Raw genomic sequence first — 20813 nt, forward strand, 5'->3', positions numbered from 1 at the left:
AAAAGGACCATCAACTGCTTGCTGGTTTGACAGCTTTCTCCCATCCCTGAGCTGCGATGCCCTGCCCTTAAAGAAACAGGGAACCAGGTCCAACCCAGCAGCTGGGATGCTGAGCACTAACTAGCAATGGCATCATTTGGAGGGGGCATTGGTTCAAGAAGAGAGGGTTACATAAAGCAGCCCTTTGCACATCACTCTGTAGTGATCATTAGGCTTTGTGGGTACTGGAACTCCTCACAAAATGCATAAAAATATATGCAATGTATATCAGCTGTGACTTAATCAATTAAGTGCAGAACTGACTAACACTACACCAAAATGAATAGGCAGACTTTCCTTCAGCACTATTTCCAAGTGGTTTACAGCAGTCCACAGCTCTGACACCCAAATTTGAAGGTGGTGAAGTCCCATTTAATATTTGAATTACTTATTATTCAAGAAACTACATTCCTACCGTATTTGTAGTCAACACCTATAAATGTATTCTCAGAGCTTCTGCACTTATCGCCACAGTATCTGTGTCACATTTACATTTAAATTGGTCTTCACTCCATGTAGTTTCAGTGCTTCAGATGCAGAAAAAAATCCTAGGAATTCCATATTACATTCTCAATAGTTGTTTTGGGAAAGTACAAACAGCTGAAGCTCATCTTGGGAGTTTTTCTTGAAGGAAGTTACAAACACCTGGAATCTACACCAAGATATTTATGAAGCCACATTAACCTTGAGCTAGCTAATTAAAACAGTGTTGTTTCCTGCACCACAGTACTGCCTGATATTAGACCTGGGCAAGAGCCTCTCCCTGGCTTTTGGCAGAGGAAAGCAGCTGTTACCCACACCAAGCCTCTCAGGTCATTCAAAGCCCTGCAGCATTCTGAGTAACACAGAACCTAGTTTCCCTGTCTCATAAAGTGGAGGAGAAAGCTGTTGGTAACTGATTAAAAGGTACTTTTGAAGAAGCCAGCATGCTCTTTTTCTGAAAATGATGTTACCCTGCCTATCTATTACCATTAAATCTGAAGAAAAATACACACAGCAAGATAGGTTATCATCTCAGACAGGTAATTCACCTCAGATACCCTACTTCCACTTTCTTTCATTAGCAACCAATTACATTAGATAGAATTAAATGTTTTAATATTTCTGCAACACTTCTCACTCTTCATGCAACCATCTCTCATCACATGCACTGGAATAACACTATGAGCAATTTCTTCCTTTCTGTGTTTCTTACCATGGTTTTTGTCATCCTCTTCCAAGCTACAAACACATTCACAGTAGCAACTCGCCAGGGGCAGTCAGGGTATTGTGTTCTACATGCATTAGTACTCTACTCTGAAGTATTCATTTGTCCAAGAACTTAGGGATCTTAAATTCAGGAATATTGGCTATAAAGAGCAATATATTCATCATTTTAGTAAAGGGACTGTAACTGGCAACTGCTCCCATATGCAGGAATTTTATTTCTGCTTCTGATGCAGTATGCTAACTTACATACACTGCTGTATTTAAAGCAAAAAGGTTTTATATAAAGCTTAATTCACCATCTTTCACATGCTTTAGGCAGAGCCGGAGGCTACCAAACCATCTTACAACCAGTAATTGAGATGCTTGTCAGTACAATCCAGCTATTGGAAAACTTACCTTTTGGGGAATTTGAGATAACCTGGAAAGAAAAATCCTGACACTTCATGAGGCAACTATAGGTTACATGCTAAATGAAAGAGTTTCTGCTTGTAAATAGTAGGTGTAGTGAATACCATTCAATAGGGAAAAAAGTTAGGATAGATGAATAAAATATTAGGGTTCAGGAGAGGAATCTTCTCCAGGTAAAGTTGTTTTTTAACCGCTTATTGCAGAATTCCTCCCCCTCCCAAGATATTTAGTAAAGGACACTTCAGTAACCTGAAAGCTTTTCAGGCAGCAATACAGAGGTGTAGGAATTGAGATCTAAGTCCTCTGTGTTGTCAAGCATGACAGACAGAAAAGCAGCTATCATGCAATCTTAAACACTCCCTTTTGAATGGAGACATCAAAGCTCTACTACAAAATTAATACCAGTTTTGAATCAGCATACTAGTAGTTAGATAACAAGTCCAGCTGTACATTCTCATTAAATACAATTTAGAACATATTCCAAAAAACAATGCATGCAAGATATTCACTGTAATCTTGAAAGTGAGTAGTTAAAACAGCTGATCAAAGAGACTGCATCACTACAGAGCACAGTTCCCATGAGTTCCTACACTTGACAATCAGCATCCATATCACAAAGCATAACACCATCACCTGCTTGCTCTTCAGATTTTTTCACCTGTGCTTATGAAATATGATAGAAGACAGACTTTTAAAAAGCAGTACATAAAGTTGTTCCTCCTGCAAAGTCAATTGCTCAAATTATTTATAGCTCTCTTCAGAGCCAGTATCTCCATGTTACTGGATTGATAAAAAATTTGAAAGAGTATGATGAGAGATCAGCCACTCTCAATTTTCGTTTTATAAATGGAAGGTTTTTTTTTTTTTTTTAACATATATATAAAAAAAACATTGCTATCAACTGTATAAGATGGTTTCATACTCCAACTCTGAAACAGAAAATTTGCTTTTTATTGTAAATGAAGTCTCAACTCAATCTGAATTTAGTAATATTTATAAAATAAATATTTATAAAAGGTATAAAAGGCAAGTAAACAGCGCTGGGTGCGCGGGGAGTCTATGCTCTACCAACATGCACACACGAACATTGAACATTCTAAATATATAGAACATTGCTTTTACATACTACACCTGAGTGCACCTATACATATGTACAATCAGAAAAGGTAACAAACAATCCTGACAATTCCATGACTTAACAGTCTGCATTTTCAGACAGCTAAATGTACAGCTAAATAAAAACATCATACGATGGGTGAGCAATTGGCTAACGGGCAGGGCCCAAAGGGTTATGGTAAATGGAGCTGTGTCAGGCTGGCGGGCGGTCACCAGTGGGGTCCCTCAAGGCTCCATTTTAGGGCCGGTACTTTTCAATATTTTTATAAACGATCTGGATGTAGGAATAGAGGGTATTTTGAGCAAGTTTGCTGATGACACCAAACTTGGAGGAGTTGTGGACTCAAATGAGGGCGTAAAGGCCTTACAGAGGGATCTGGACAGGTTGGAGAGCTGGGCGATCACCAACCGCATGAAGTTCAATAAGAGCAAGTGCCGGGTCCTGCACCTGGGACGGGGAAACCCTGGCTGCATGTACAGACTGGGCGATGAGACGCTGGAGAGCAGCCTAGAAGAGAGGGATCTGGGGGTCGTGGTAGACAGCAAGTTAAATATGAGCCAGCAGTGTGCCCTGGCAGCCAGGAGGGCCAATCGTGTCCTGGGGTGCATCAAGCACGGCATCGCTAGTAGGTCAAGGGAGGTGATTGTCCCGCTCTACTCTGCGCTGGTGCGGCCTCACCTCGAGTACTGTGTGCAGTTCTGGGCACCACAGTATAAAAAGGACATGAAACAGTTGGAAAGTGTCCAGAGGAGGGCTACGAAGATGGTGAAAGGCCTTGAGGGGAAGACGTACGAAGAACGGCGGAGGTCACTGGGCCTGTTCAGCCTGGAGAAGAGGAGGCTGAGGGGAGACCTCATCACAGTCTACAACTTCCTCGTAAGGGGGTGTCGAGAGGCAGGAGACCTTTTCTCCATTAACACTAGTGACAGGACCCGCGGGAACGGGGTTAAGCTGAGGCAGGGGAAATTTAGGCTGGACGTCAGGAGGGGGTTCTTCACAGAGAGGGTGGTTGCACACTGGAACAGGCTCCCCAGGGAAGTGGTCACTGCACCGAGCCTGTCTGAATTTAAGAAGAGATTGGACTGTGCACTTAGGCACATGGTCTGAACTTTTGGGTAGACCTGTGCGGTGTCAAGGGTTGGACTTGATGATCCTTAAGGGTCCCTTCCAACTCAGGATATTCTATGATTCTATGATTTTCCATTCCTTTTCTTAATTACAAAAAAGTCTCCATTTTCCATTCCTTTTGAACAATATATCTTGCTTTAAGTTGTCAAGCAACTCAGCCTTCGGGCCTTATGTATCCCATTCATCCCAGATCGAAGAAAAGCATATCCATCTCCTTTTCAAGGCCAATAGGCCTGGGTCAAAAGGCACATCCAGGTCAGCAGGGGGTGTAACAGCAAAAGCCTTCGATGGCTGTAGCAGCAGAGGGGCCCATGGCGTAGCAGTCGGATCAGTAAACGAGCTCCCTCACTGTCTGGCAAACCACACATTTCTGACTGTGATCCCACATGGCTCTTTAAGGCCTCAGAGATTGCTCACCAGGTGCCGAGCAATCCCACTGCCACCTTGTCGTTTTCAGTTGCAGAGTCCCACACCTTGACCTCAATTTGATCCCATATTTCAGGATCATAAACTGTCCAATTGTTAATAAGGAGAATAAGCGGTAAGGTTACCAGGACAGTCTTTGTTCCTAAGGACCTATGACTCCCCATAATGCTCAGCTGCTTACCAGCGAGAGGCAGTTGTGTGCACGGGTCCGCTTCTCTCAGCTCGGGCTTCTCTCCAGCTCCAGTGTGCCCGTTTCCAGCGACTTTCTGTACGAGCTTCTCTGAGCGGTTTGCTGAGTTTGGCAAAACTCGCCTATCTTCATGAGGCGATCAATGTGCCTGTTTGCGTCCTGGTCTCTGTTCTGCTAGCCTGTTCTTTTTCATTCCTTCTTTTTACTTCTTTATTAATGACATAATTTCATCGTGTTGCCTTCTTTTTTTATCTTGAGGGCAGGCTCCCCTCTTATACCCTTCTCTCCACAGCAGTTCTTTTCAAAACAACTTTTCATTGGTCAAACAACTTTGAATATAACAACAACAGCAAACACCCAGACACTTCCATGCCTTAACCGGAGACAGCATGGCATCTCCTGAATCACCCTTCTTTGGAAGGTTGAGAGGAGTGAGGAGTTTCCCTCTAAACTCCTTTACATTCCTGATGGCCTCATCCTTAAGAGTCTGATATTATCATCAACCACGGGGCTTGCCGACACCCATGGCCACACTCCCAATTCTCCCCCTTCTTTATTAATATTAACCATTTTCTCGACACGAATTACCACTCCATATATAACACTTTTGATTTTAGAACTTAGTTTACACTAACTAATGACTACTCTGCTTTAAACAGCTGATCATTATTAACAATTTTAACTTTTCTGCAGATTAACTGATTTCAGAAAAAGCTCATTAGAAATAGTTATTTCATATTAATATTGCATGTGCTTAATCCAAACACTCTGACATCATTCCCTAGTAAAAAAAAAAAAATTCCTCTTACTGATAATTACTATGTCTTGGTATGGCTTAACACTGATAACACCACATAACATTGGATGAAGTAAATACGCATGCAGAACCAGTATAACTGTTTAAATAATTCATTCAGTTCTGTTACTTTCTTCATTATCTCTCCATTTAGCTGCTGAAAAACACTAACATTAACATTTGTTTTCAAAAACAACCTGTAAACGTCCAGATATAAGAAACAAAGCCATGCCATAAAGAATGAAGAGCAGTTCTATGGCTCTAATTAGTGCAGCCTATAAAACTAAAAGCCCTGCAGTTTAGGGCGACTTCAGAACCACCAGCACAACCATTTGCAGTGCAAAGGAGCTGCTAAAGGGGAATTCAGACTCCGGCTGTTAGAGCTTCATGCGAACATCAGAGGTACTGGTGCCACCTACCATCTTAACTGATGATACATGCTTTAAGTCAGTTTTATATTAACAGCATTTATTGTACTTACCTCCTCTCTGGGTTTGTTAAGTACATATGACGCTGTTGTGTATGAATTACATCAATATAACAGATTTTCATACATCTTTGACAAATTATTTTGCTGTCTCTCCTTAAGCATGACATTTTTGGGACATCCCTGAAGTACTGTTCTTGGAAGCAATGTCTCAGTGACCATAACCAAACACCAAGCAAAGAACATTTCAAACCATTTCATTAAATGCTGTTTCACTACTCCCCAAGCAAAGAGATTACACAGAATGATTTTCAAATGTTGAAAAACAAACAAACAAACAAAAAACAAAAAACACCATACATTAACACTAAGACAGACCGACTAGGCTGAGTTCCATAAAACAACCCAAGGAAGAAAAGAGGTTAAAATTAGTTAAAAAAAAAAAAATAGAAAAAAAAAATTAGAAAAAATTAGAAATCTGACAACAGAGGGAGTCTGTTGGAGGGCCCCCGAGGTCCTCGGGACCTGGAGGGGGGATGCCCTCAGGCTGAAGCTCCTTGCCATGGCAACACAGCCATGTTTGGCTACAGGTGTGGATCACCATCACAATGGCCATCACAACAACCTGTTTATGTCATAGTTGCCACCACCATCGTTGCCTTTCCGTCTGGGCCCTATAAATACAGGAGCCTCACTGCTGGCTCACCACTTGCGAGGCGTCGGGGCTTTCTAACGCCAAGCAAACGCGGAAGCAACAGGAAGCAGACTGGGAAGATGGGTGGCTGCCCATCTTGGAGGGAAGTGATGAAGAGACTGGCTCAGTTGTCAACATGCAACAAGATGAGGAGGCTGTGTTGTGGGAAGACAAAGCAGAACAAGAAGAGGAAGACCTGCTTCGTCACAAGAGCGATGGCCGGCATTCGTATCACCAGTGGCATGCAGAGCACGGCTGTGAAGACAACAGCGAGCAGCACGAGGCCGCAACGTGTCTTTTGGCTAAAGAATGGTGTGGGACCATGGCATGCCAATCGTCGTGCGAAGCACCGGGGACACAGGCACGCCCATCTGCCAAAAAACAGGGAAGAGCCCATGGAATTGGATCCACCACAAGATGAGGAACAGCCCATGGAGGTGGATCCACGAGCAGAGGAGGAAGAATGCATGGAGGTGGATCCACCACTGACAGGGCAGGCATGGAGCTACCCTGGTGTGTCTTTGACGACTGCCATGCGAGAACGACACGCTCATCGCAGAAGTGCCCGGCCAGCTCCCTACACACAGCATAGCCTCCACGCCCACCATTTACTTGGACAGAACCACTGCTATGGATGTCTTGTGGGCTCGCCTGCAAGACATTGCAGACATAAATAATTCATTTGTTGATTTGTTGATTTGTTGATTGTCCTGTGACACCAGTACACCGTTGCTGTACTGGTGTCACAGGAGGTGTCCCTCAGAGGGCCACCATGGGCCTGGGGAGGGGGGATGCTGGGAGGTGTCTCAGTCTGGGGATGAGAAGGCTAAAGAGAGGGTGCTTGAAGATGCAGCCAGAGCCCCCGTGGCAGTGCCCAAAGCATAGCAGCAGACTGAGCACAGAAGCGAGAAGGGCAGCAGTTCCTCTGGAGAAGGAAAAGGCTTCAGGTCTGCCAGAAAAGAGTGCTGGAATTCAGTGTTGGGGTCCCTTTGAGATGTTTCATGAGGAGCTCTTCCCAAGATGGGGCAATCAGCAAGAAAAAGAAAACACCAACACCACCTGGTAAAAATGCTCTCCTCTCCTATTTGGCTCTTTGGGGACTGCATGCAGGCTCATCTCCCCTTCTGACTGTGGGAGACCTGCTGTGCCATCCGCCAGCCCTCCTGAAGAAGTGGCATCTTGTCCTGGTTTTGGCTGGGATATTGGTAATTTTTTTCACAGTGGCTGGTGTGGTGCTGTGTTTTGGATTTTGGATGAGAATAATTCTGACAACACCCCAGTGGTTTAGTTGTGGAAGAGCAGTGCATACCCAGAGCCAAGGACTTGCCAGCTTCTTGTACTGCCCTGTCAGCAAGGACGCTGGGGGTGCAGCAGGAGCTGGGAGGAATCCCCCCTCATCACCTGGTCCTGCATGGACTCCTCTCCTTGGGCCACAATGTGGAAATCTACTCTGTCATGCTGTGGTGGTTCCGCTCGAGTGGGCAGCCGAGCTCCACCACAGCCGCTCTCTCACTCCCCCTCCTCAAAGAGGAATGGGGAGAAAATATGGTGAAAAGGGCTCAAAGGTTGAGATAAGGACAAGAAGATCACACAATAATTATTGTAACGGGCAAAACAGACTCGGCATAGGGAGATAGTAAGATTTATTGCTTATTACTAATAAGCTAGAGAAGTGAGAAACAAAAGAAAGAAACCAAAAGCACCTTCCCCCCCCCATCCACTCTGTTCCACCTCCTTCCCCTGAGCAGTGCAGGGGAACGGGGGAATGGGGGTTATGGTCAGTCTACAGCACTTCTTCTCTGCCGCTCCTTCTCGGTCACTCTCGTCCCCTGTGATGTGGGGTCCCTCCCACGGGATGTAGTGCTTGATGAACTGATCCAGCGTGGGCTTCCCACAGGCAGCAGCTCTTCCAGAACTGCTCCAGATATGGGTCCGTACCACGGGGTCCATCCCTCAGGTGAAAACTGCTCCAACCTGGCTCCCCTACGGGCAGCAGCTCCTGCCAGGTCACCTGCTCCTGCGTGGTCTCCTCTCCACGGGCTACAGGTCCGGCCCGGAATCTGCTCCGGCAGGGGTCTTCCACAGGTGGCAGCCTCCATCGGTGCAGGTCCACCTGCTCCACTGTGGTCTCCTCCACAGGCTGCAGCGTGGAACCCTGCTCCACCGTGGTACTCCATGGGCTGCAGGGGGACATCCTGCTTCACCATGATCCTCACCACAGGCTGCAGGGGACTTCTGCACCAGCTCCTGGAGCACCTCTCCCCCTCCTTCTTCACTGACCTTGGTGCCTGCAAGGCTGTTCCTCACTCCTCTCACTCTCCCAGCTGCCGTGTGGCACAGCGTTTTTTTCCCTGTCTTAAATATGCTCTCACAGAGGCGCAAAACAACATTGCTTATTGGTTCGGCTCTGGTCAGCAGTGGGGCCCTTACCTAACATGGGGCAGTTTCTAGATCCTTCTCACAGAAGCCACCCATATGGCCTCCTGCTACCAAAACCTTGCCACGTAAACCCATTACATATGGTACACCACGGGCTGCAGGGGAGACAATTTGCTCCACCTGGGTCCTCTCCACGGGCCGTGGGGGGATTTTGTTCCAGGAACTGGAGCGCCTACTCCCCCCCTTCTTCACTGATCTTTGTGTCTGCAGGGAGGTTTCTCACTCCTCACTCTCCCAGCCGGTGTTGTGCAGCAGGTTTTGTTGTTGTTGTTGTTGTTGTTTTTGTTTGTTTGTTTGTTTGTTTGTTGTTTTCATGGATGTGCTCTCATGGAGGTATAAACTGTGTTGCTCATGGCTGGGCTCTTACCAGTGGTGGACTCCTTTGAAGCCGGCTGTCCCTTATCTGCCACGGGGCAGCTGCTGGATTCTTCTCACGGAGACCACCACTGCAAGCTCCCCCCGCTACCAGAAACTTGCCACATGAACCAAATACACTAGGGCAGCTAGTTCATTGCTGGCCCATAAAGTATCAGGGCTTAAATTAACTAATGAAACCTTAAATGTTGTGGGGGAAGGGTTGGGGGGGGTGGGGAGGGGGACGTGGGGAGAGGGTTTGAAGAGACTGAGATAACAGTGCTACTTTTTGGGGACACCTAGTTGAGACTAGGGTTAAAATGATCACTGGGCACTTACTTTATGTACCCAAGGCAGGGACTAACTTGTTGGGAAGGGATTTGATGATGAAATTGGGCATTCAAATAGTAAATTGTTAGATCGGAGTAATGGTGTTACTAACAGAGTGCTCTCAGTTCCCGAGACAAAGATATATTTACCTTTGACTGGAAAGACCCTGAAATGGGGAGGAAGCAACAATATATGTGGACAGTTTTACCTCAGGGGTTTACAGGGCCACTGAATTTATTTGGGCAACTGTTTTACATCAAGGGAGTCAATGGGAAATTTAAGCAATGTGTGACACTGTGCTATGGAAATATGTATGTGTAGGAATAAATATACGCTTTAAACAAGCATGCAGGACTTGTGTAGTATGCCAAAAGGTAAATAGGAAAATTATCTGCAGTCAGCCCAAAGGGGGATGAGGACCAGGAATTCAACCCATCTAAAATGTACAGGTTCCAAAATTTTACAGAACTCCTTAGAGTAGATAGATTTAAATACTTGTTATTCTTGGTTGATCATTTGTCAGGGTGGGTGGAAACTTTCCCTTCAGTATCTGCTACTGCAAGCACAGTAGCTAAGGTAATTCTAGAACAAATAATTCCCATTATTGAAAATATTGACTCTGAGCAAGGAAGTCACTTTACTTCACAAGTATTACAAGGGCTAATATGGACTCGAGGAACTAAAAGGGAATTTCATGCTCCTTGGCATCCTTCCTCTTCTGGAAGAGTAGAGTGAATGAATCAAATAATAAAAATAATAATAATAATAATAATAATTAATTTAGTTCTGGAGACTTGACTCTCCTGGATAAAATGTTTACATTTAGTTCTTCTGCAAACTCTAACAGCATCTAGAAAAGATATGTGATTATCATCATATGAAATATTATTTGAATTGCCATACCTGGGCAGAGCGAAATTACCTAATTCAAGACAAAAGATGCTTTTCTTAAAAACTACATACTTGGGCTGTTGTCCTCTTTATTATCTCTCCAACCCCACCCTTGGAAGTCCCGATCCATCAATTCCAAGCAGGAGATTAGGTACAGACATGAAGAGAATCAAAGCTGCAGCCTGAGTGGCATGGACTCTTCCAAGTGCTCCTGACTACTGAGACGACACAAAGAACAGCTGGGAAAGGTTGGACTCATTATACCTGGGTAAAAGTATCAGTTAACCCTGAAACCCAAGAGACTGTCTTAACTAAAACTTTTAAGGCTTAAACTGTTAAAACTAACTATTGTAAACCTTTAACTTCACCTTAGAAGAATTCTTAATGAATTGATGGGTAAAAGGGATTGAATTACACAGCATTAGATTGTTTACACGGAACACTCCCTGGAAGTGGGAGAAAAAGAAGGGGGGGCATTTGATCCCACCAGAAGAATCCTTATTAGTTTGTGATTTTTATTATTTTTATGAATTATCATTTTAAAATTATTATAGGGGCATGTATAGAGAGAGATGATGTATTTTAAGCTTATCTTAGTAATATCTGTTCTCAATGGATTAGTGATAGGATGGGGGAAAATCAGCATTTCCAATTAATCCAGAACTTCTCTCAATTCTATCTCAAAATAATTGTTGGATTTGCTCCCAGATGCCTAGAAATACTGAAAAGGCCCTGTCTCTGATTGCTATTCTGTTATCTGCGGCAACTGTGTCTGGATTCTCTAGATTTCTAAAAATGACAGAGCATACGTAGTCCCAGGAGGGAACAGACTTTGAAGTTGAGCTCCCTACACATAATCCTGGCTACAGTATAACATGTTATCAAAGGTGCCTTTTAAACAACATTGATATAAAAGTCAGGGGCAATACTACTGATCCTGGGTGTGGAAATATTTATCCATGAAGTAGGGAATTAGCCATACTGTACCAAATATGGTGGTGACAGGAATGCTAATATACATAATGCACACCAGATACAACATGGGAATCCTGTAACCAGATGGCCTGTCCTGAATGGAAAGAGGTGGTATTAGCTACATAGCAACAAAACCAGGAAGGTGTTGCCCCTATGATGGAAGGGAACTTGTACCCTGGGGGCAATAATTCCAAATGTAACTTTTATTGAAGACCCACAGAGCCAAAGCCCCCTTGAGACCCAACACAGAATAAAGAGGGCTTCAAATAACCCTGTAGTAAAAAGCAACAGGGCATTTTACAGTTTTGCAAGGTGGTTTTTACCTTGGTTAGGGGTGAGTGAATTAGAAAAAGCTATTGTAAATATCTCGGCTAAAATTGAAGAACTAGAAAATAACACTCTGGATATAGTCCAGGCACTACAAGAGGAGGTAACAAGTTGTTCAAAAATAATACTCCAGAATTGAATGGTATTAGATTTATTACTAGCCTCATAAGGAGAAGTGTGCACTGTAATTAATGCTAGTTGCTGTATGTAGATCAGACAGGACAAATTGAGACTGATCTCAAAAACACTTGGAAAAAAAAAAAAAAAAAAAAAAAAAGATCCTACATAAAGTGGCTCAAGATGACGCTTCCTGAGGATTTGGAAACATTTGGGAGAAAATAACTTCTTGGTTACCTGAATGGAATTGGCTCAAGCAACTTTTTGTTGATATTATAATAATGATGGTATTGTGTATCTGTCATGCCCCATGACATCAAAAGAAAAATATTGCACCCTAATGTCGGAAAAAATCAAGAATGGGGGATGTGAAGAGGTGCAAAAACAACAATAGGAGTAAGAAAAGAAGAGGGGGAGACTGTGAGAAACAAAGTTGTGTTTTTACAGTAAAATATGTTTTTTCAGTGGAAAATTCCACTAACCTTGCATATTAAAAAGTGATTGTGCAGGCATGACAGTGGCATAGCAGTAGGGAATATGGTAAGCAGATAAGGGGAAGGTCCCACTGTCCCAGAATAAGGAGGATAGCTAAGAAAAACAGGATGAGCAGTGTGAAAACAGTAAAAACAAAAAATCACAGGCCCTCTAGTCATAAGAGAAGGAAAAAAAAAAAAAAAGGAAAAGGAGAAATTAATGGTTGGTCAAATAAAATTGTATGAAGAAAAAATGAAGAAACAGGGGAGGAATCCAGTATTGGGTAATAGGGAATATAAGGTTATGATATACTTTTACTGTGCGCTCCTGCTTGCAGGACACCCACTATAGCAATCGTGAATAAAATAGTTTCACATCCATAGTTTTTCATTCTGTCTGAAAAAAAATATTGAGATTTTTCTCACATAACTAAACCTATATTTGTTAACTGGACAAATGATAACTTATGCTAGATTTTGGTTAGGCTAGTAATAAAATCTTAGTTTCATGCATAAGATTTAATGCTTTTTGCTCTAAGCATAATTTTGAGTGTAATAATTTGTAATAGAATATTCTTTCTCAAAATAACTCCATTTAAATACATTTGTCTTTGGCTTTAATTTATATAAACCCAGCTAAAACAGAGGTTTTCTTTCCTGGCTTGCTTTTTACTATTAGGTTTGTATTTAATCACTTCAGTATATTTTTGTAACCAGTAATATATCTTTCCATAACAGCAGCAAGTTTATTTCTATATTTTTTTTTCCCAATGGCAATTAAGGGGGTTAGAAATAATTAATGTAACCTTGTCCTATGACTATCAGTATGCACAATTACAATATAAAGGTGCTAGGGTACGTGCAATAAGAGAGAGAAACCAGTAATTTCCGAAGACTGTACAAGATATACCTAAAATATATCATTCAGAAGGAAGAATAAACTGTTTACAGCAATGCTACACCTGCATCTTACAGGATGATATAGTGATAAGCCTTGTAAAAGGGTGTGCCTTTGGGGCCTCTGACAGTACAGACAAAAAATGGAAATACATTCATAGATAATTCAGATTGGCCTCAAAGTTGGTACTACAAAAAAGTTATCTAAGTTGCAAGGTCAAGGTGTCAATTTATCGGTACATTTAACAACAACAACTGATTACTTAGTTGTAATCCAACTGATCATAAAGAAATTCACAGCTCATCATCAGACTGAAAGAAAGAAGTGGAATACTACCTGCTGTGACAAACTGCTCTGAATCTACTTCCTACAAATATGAGGCCTTTTAGTCCTAAAATTCTTCAGTAAATGTAGAAATCTGTATTTCTCATCATGATGGCCTCCGGAGACCATCTCAGCATTTAAACAACATAAAAAGTTCATTACTAGAAGCTGAATAAAGCAACTTCATAGAAAAATAATAGCTACAGTAAGAAAAGAAGAATTCAAGAAAGAGTTGTTCATTTTTCCTATAGATTGGGCTTGCTATATGTATACCATGGAAGACCTTAGCAATAGAGACTAGATCTGAGACCACTGCAGTTCCTTGTGCAATGGCTTATGCTAGAACTTAACATCCCTTCTTCTTCTGCAGTACAAGCCATATTTCATGAAGATGGCATATGCCATTTTCAAGCAATTATCCAGCCACCATATCTTGACCAACTGTGCAGGGCATCACAATACACAGTGGTTTGCAAAGAGTTTTTGGCAAATGGTCATCAGTTGGCTTTCCCAATGGTACCTGCTGTAGTTTTGGTGAGAACACTAGTCACAGAAGGTCCCTATTTCCAGTTGCAATACCGTTTTTATTGTTTTATTTTACCTGATTTATTCATCACCACATTTTCTGAGCTGTAAAACGATGGTTGAGAGGGAATCAATACTATGCTGCAGGCCTGGGATAGCCAAGTGATCTTAGAATTTTATATTAATGGGGTGTTTTCCTAGATGTCTTATGGATCTTACCCCAGAATGTGTTTGTTACTTCAGTATAGATAGTGACAATTACACTCAGAATGATGTGGCCACCTTCATTTGGAACCTCACTACCTCCAGATCTCATTAACTAGATGAGTATAGTCTGATCAGGTGTCATATGGGAAAGACTTCTTTATATACTAATGATATTTCTCAATCCTTATGGCATATTAATGGAAGGCATTGTAAAAATTGGATTCTCAATTTTCAATTTTCTGTAAGGCCTTTAAACATTACTGACATTTGATCACCAAATACAATTAACAGCTCTCATGCCAACAAAAAAGCCCAACTGTCTGCGGTGCAAGACAATGTAGAGGCTGATAGAGGACTGCAGACATACATGTATTTGACATGCACCTGCACACATAGCAGATTGCATCCAGTAAAATTCAGGCTCAGGCAGCAATCAACACTGTATGGAGCCTTGCCAGTGCTTCCATGTCATGACACTCCACAAGCAGTGGCCTTTCTGACCATATAAATGCAAGAGAACTGCCTCTACAGAGAAATCTCTAATTTAGGAGTAAGAAAACATGCCGTACACTTTCAGAAAAGATAAAAAAAAAGACCAAGAAAAGTAAATATGAGAAAATTAAGCAAAACAGGGCATGTAGAGTTTATATTCAGATTAAATTAACGTATGTGGAATGAGATAGGTTCGATGTCTTCGGTGGATTTCTCTATGGGTCTGACCTTGCAGGGATGCTAGCATTCCATCTTTACTACTTGCAAGCCTATGGGCCAAACATTTAAATTGCCAGATCCTAATTTTACTGCAATTCCCATGTTGTATGAACTTTAAGCTCCAGTTCCCCCAGCCCTGTAATTAGAAGAAAATCTGTGCGTCATTTTAGAAGTTCCCAGCTCTCACAGATTTAAAGAAAGGAAGAAGAAATGTAACTCAAATGTGCCCTAAAACATCTGAGGCCATAAAACAAAACCAAATACAATGTGTTTGAAAATCATTGTATTTAAGTCAGTCAGTATTTTTGCCTGTGCCACACTTGGTTTTATAAGCTTTGTGTTCTACACAGGAAATTTTAATCTGTGCCCTGGAGAGCTTTGAAACAGCTAGACTATAAACAGAAATATCTGTACCTCACAAACCCTATGTAGGTACGATGTGCAGACTCCTTGCACCTTCCACCCTTTTCTTTACAAGAACAGTTACCTGATTATTGAGGATTACAGTTTAGAAGAAAAGCAACACAAAACCTTCCTCCACAAAGTTATTTGGTTTCCTTCTTTTCAGTCATTTAGAATTTTAGAACAAATATTACATTTGTTTTCTACCTATTCCAGGAAAACATATTTTTACTTCAGTGGTGTACAGAGTCTGAATATATACATCCACACATATAAGCCACTTCTTTGTCTCCAGAGTAAAATTTGGATTATAAACTCCTATTTCTGTGCATTCTGAAACCATAGGCTATTTTTCATATCAGAATTAAAAATAGACTTGACTTTGTTTTCTCTTCTCACCTTGAATGTGCTATTTTAGTTAAGGGAACAGTACATTTAGAAGAAAGACACAGCCTAATATGATTGCCCTTGATAGAAGCTGTCTCCTCAATGAGAAGCTGAGTTTACACACCTAGCTTTAATTATAATGCTGACGTGAATAAAAAAGAATCTTAACAGGTTACTTTTTTTCTATTTTTTTTTTTTTTAATATTTTAATTCTTAAAGCCAAGAATTTTCTTCTTTTTTTGCAGAATGAATATATGTTAGAGTAGCATTACTGGTTTTGTTCTTAATAGTTACTTTTCTTTTTCTCTTTTTTTGTACTGCTATCATCTCTTTCTTCCATCCAACTTGAAAGTATTTGAACCTCTATTTCACACTGTGACTAGCATGGAAATAACAGAATCTCTGGGATTACTGTTTGTCTTTCTCTTCTCCACAGGTTAGTAAAATAGACATTGACCACCAGATTTTTGCCTGTAGCTTCACACCATGGCACTAGTATCTGTTTTTCATTATAACAGATTAAAAGAACCTGGGAAAAGTCCTTTTCACAATAAAAACAGACTTCTTAGGTGGTCTTTTGCTGTTGCATAGAAATAAGTAATTTTATTAGCTTAAATTTGGGGTCTGCTGAAGTGAATTTCATCATGGAAATCTGTCACAGATCTTAATCTTGGGCAGCCTTAGCATCTGCCACTAATCCTCTATTTTATTGTTTCAGTTTTATCTTCCCTGACCTTGGCATTGAGAGAGTTTACACTGCACACTGAAGACACTTATTTTGAACTTACTCCAGTGTTTTTAGAGCTGAGCCCGGCTGCTGGTAATTCTTTGCTAATACTCCCAAAGGCATTACTGTGGACACTGACATTAGGCATGCTCCCAAAGAAGAACAGATGTTCTTGTAACTCAAAAATACAAAAATGCGGATTTGATTCCAACTGAAAGCTAAGATTTTCAAATGAAAATGGTAGGAAACAATTCCAGACCATTTGCAATAATTCCTTTCTTTTAATTGCTGCCTTCATAAGCTACAGTTTTCATCAAGATCCCCAAATAATTTTCATACAGCTGTTGTTGTATATGTGGACCTGAGTCCACATAGTGATATCACTAGTGTACAAGTGATAAGGAAAGTTTATTATGGTAAATGTAAATTTAGCCTTTTATAGTGCACTGTCTCATTTAGATGGATCTGCAAACCTTCCAAGCATGAGTGGTAAACATGGATCTAACACAAATGATGTAAAATCAGGCATGAGCTTCTTGAATCCTTACTACCAACATCTCACGTAGTTTACCTGCATTGACCTTGATCACACTTTCTCCCATAGTCTTATTCCTTGCAGACATTTTGGACATCATTGTGAAAGTCATTGGTTCAAGGTTTAATGTATTCTGTCATCAGTCATAAGTTTGCTATTTTTATTTCTGCTTCCTGTGATTTTTCAAACTACTTTAAAGATCTTCTTAACAACCCATAGAAAACTTCTATGTTGTTTCACAAGTTTTTAACTAAACATTTTAAGCACTTATCTGTATAGGCAAGCTAAGCTAACACAGGTGGATGTAAGTCAATGTCTGAGTTAATGAATGCTGTGTCAAGCCTCATGTGTGAAGTCCTGCTAAAAGCTTAAATTAATCCCAAGACCACACTAATGATAACATGCACAGCCTGAAAATTGGATCTGTCTCACAGCTGGCCTGTTCAGTGCCTACGAGGAAGTTTCTACCATTGTTCATTGGGGACTACACATGGCAGCAAAGGAACAACCCAATGCAATAACTGTGATGCTCACATCACAACTATACATAATAGCTGCATTCACAACATGAACTGAATTACTCTGTCAGTTCTTCAGAGCATCTAAATCTACAAATAAACAATTCATTAGGGCATATTCTGAGAATCTGGTAGACTGATGTACATTAAAGTCTGAAAAGTGTTAGTCAATTCACCTTATTGCTTAACAATAGCGAAAAAGGCATTAAACAGGTCCAGAGCCTACTGAGTAACAGATCAAATTCCTAGACAGCAATCCAGAAGACCTATTCTCCATAATCTCCTAATTCTTTGAAGCGTCTAAAATGAATAATTGCTTTCATGTTCTGACAAATTCTTTGTTCACTTAAATCTCTTCGTCTGAGATCTTTCATTTCCTTAGTGCTTTAACTGCAAATGGGTATGCCAAAGAATACCACCACTGCCATTGCAGCTGCATGCCCCTTTCTTTTCAGTGCTTCTCATCCATCCAGGGAAAGGTGAAGCACATTGAATGTTGGGAAACAGAAGGAACAAGATAGGATCTGGTGCTTACATTTTCTTGTCAGAACCTCGCTCAGTACTCAGGCTTTCTAACTTGTCTTTTTGGGATATCTTTCCCATTGACAGTAGATAGCGGATGATTCAAATGAGTCTTCATACTGAATTTAAGAAACCTATTTCAGTGTGCTGGATCTGCCTCTATTATTTTTTGTAGGAAAAGATGTTCTTGTGTTTTTGTTTGTTTTGTTCTCTTTTTTACACATCCATACTTTCTGTACTCCCTGATAAGAAATTATGTTCAGTGTGCCCCAAAATACTTGCAGAGATTGACAAATTACAAATGGCCATATTGTGTCGTCGTCCTCCCCCCCCCCCCCTTTTTTTTTAAACAAAGTTACTTTGTTATTGTGGTGGGTTGTCCAACTATGGCCAACAGCCAAGCATATACACATTATACACATACCTACTTGCTCCCACCACCACTGCCCCACTGGATGGGAAAGAAAATTGGAAGACCAAAAGTAGGAAAACTGGTGGGTAAGGATAAAAAACAGTTTAATAGGTGAAAAAATAAGAAGAAAAAAAAAAAAAAACACAATGCAAATTACTCACCACCTCCCACAAGCAGACTTATGCTCAGCCATTCTTCAAGCAATGGACACTTTAGAAGCCAAACCTCTGCGTTTTTCCTTCCTCTGCCTCAGTTTTTGTTAGTGAGCACAACATCGTATGTTACGGAATATTCATTTGGTCAATTCAGTTCACCTGTTTTGGTGTGTCCCCTCCCAGACTCTTGCCCACCCCAAGCATATTCACTGGGGGCGCGGAGAGGGAAAAAGAAAAAGCTCGATGCTGTGCAGGCACTGTTCAGCAATAGCCAAAACAGAAGTGTGTTATGAACAGTCTTAGCCACAAATGCAAACCACAGGATCAGACAGGCTGCTATGAACAAAGTTAACTTCATTCCGTCCAGCCCCAAGACAGCTATTAAAAATGTCCAGCAAATGTATATTTTGGAATACTCATTCACTGAAATTAATTAGCTTTACTATAAATGCTAACATACTTGTGCCTGGGAATTTTGATTTTCTCCTTGTTTGTATCTTATAGCTTTTATAATCTACATGTTGTCAGCTCCTTTTCGATTGCACCCATGTATCTTGAGAGAAGCTAGCCACTGTTTGTAGACTACTTTTTAATTTTCAGAGTATTCAAAATTCATAATATAATCCAGTACAGTACAAAGAATAGTATGGTAGCCAACAGATCTGACATTGCCGGACTAAAAAATCACTTTACGCTCATCTGCTGAAAAGGGGGTTCACCGATCAGTGTATAGCTCCATGTTTCAAAACTCTCTATCATGTCAGCAATTGTCAGGCAGTGCCTGGGAAACAAGGCACCAGGCTTTTCAAATGCAACTCAACGAAAACTAGAAGTAATGATCACTTTCCACCGGATGGTGTTTAGCTTGGGTTTTGTTTGCTGTCATTTGCACAATTATGGCAGTGGAAGGAAAAGTCAATAGTATATAATTCCTAATGGAAGGTTTAGCTTGTTTTTAACTATTGTATTTCCAAAGATGTTGTAAAGAATGACTGGGTGAAATGGAGGAACTGAGACAATGAATAGCATGGCATGCCATTTCTCATTTTTTCTCCTTTAGTAAAATGAGCTATGTTCTAAAAATTCCTCTTTCTGCTCTTCTCTGTTCATATCCACACTAGTTATAACAGGGTTGTTTGTTTGTTTGGTTGGTTGGTTTTGCTATTATTTATTTTAGTCACCTAATTGCATACATGTTTTTCCACAGGAATCTAAAGAGTAATATCATATGAAATTTTGTAGCCAAAAATACAGTGGCTCCACATGAAATTGGTTTTTGATAAGATAGCTTCTATCTGTTCAGTCCACAGGAAATTATGTTAGCAGAAATTCTCTTAGGATAGAGAACCATTTTTTGTAACTTATACTAAACAATGTCTTTTGCTTATTTTAATAGGCAATTATATCAAATACATAAATCCTGACTTATTAGTGTTCACAGTTCCTGTGCAATAAAAATGTCCTAACTAAATTTTACACTGTTTTAGAAAGGGTATTTCTCAGGTGGCATATTTTCATTTCAAGCAAGTCTGGCTCTTGCACTCAATCTGCCATGGCCCTGAGAACTCTCCTGTTGCCGTAATACAATGTCCTATAAATCCACAATGGTAAACTAGTTAAAGCAGACTAGACGCTGTGCTACTTCCAGAATTTTCATTCTGCTATCTCATAAATTGTAACCATTCAGATTACAGTAGCCTAATAAGAAACAGAATTACATTAAAGTCTAGATTGGTAACTAAATCATGTAGGGAAGAAAAAAAAAAAAAAAAGCAGAAATTCTGGCTGGTTTAAAGTAGAAACTGTAATTAAGCTACCTCTATTTTATAGATCTCACAGGCAGAGAAAACAATAAGAATATGAAAGGTTATAATAGTAAACACATCAACATAAAGACATAAAGGACAATTTGTTACAAGATTTGATTAGCTAACGTTAGTAAGTCACCGATCTCTCTCACTCTGCATACTGGATGTTTTATCAAAAATCAGACACCAACCAAATATTCTAAGATGTCTTCAGCTACTCAAGGCTTAAAGGCACCTGTCAGTATGGACATTAATGCAGGAAGAGTACATCTATACCCTCTACATTTTCAAGCACAATTTGTATTGAAATGCTCCAATTCTTACTGGAGGAAGAGGCCAGGA

This window comes from Aythya marila (assembly GCF_965140915.1).
Source record: "Aythya marila genome assembly, chromosome: 2".
Taxonomy (NCBI): domain Eukaryota; kingdom Metazoa; phylum Chordata; class Aves; order Anseriformes; family Anatidae; genus Aythya; species Aythya marila.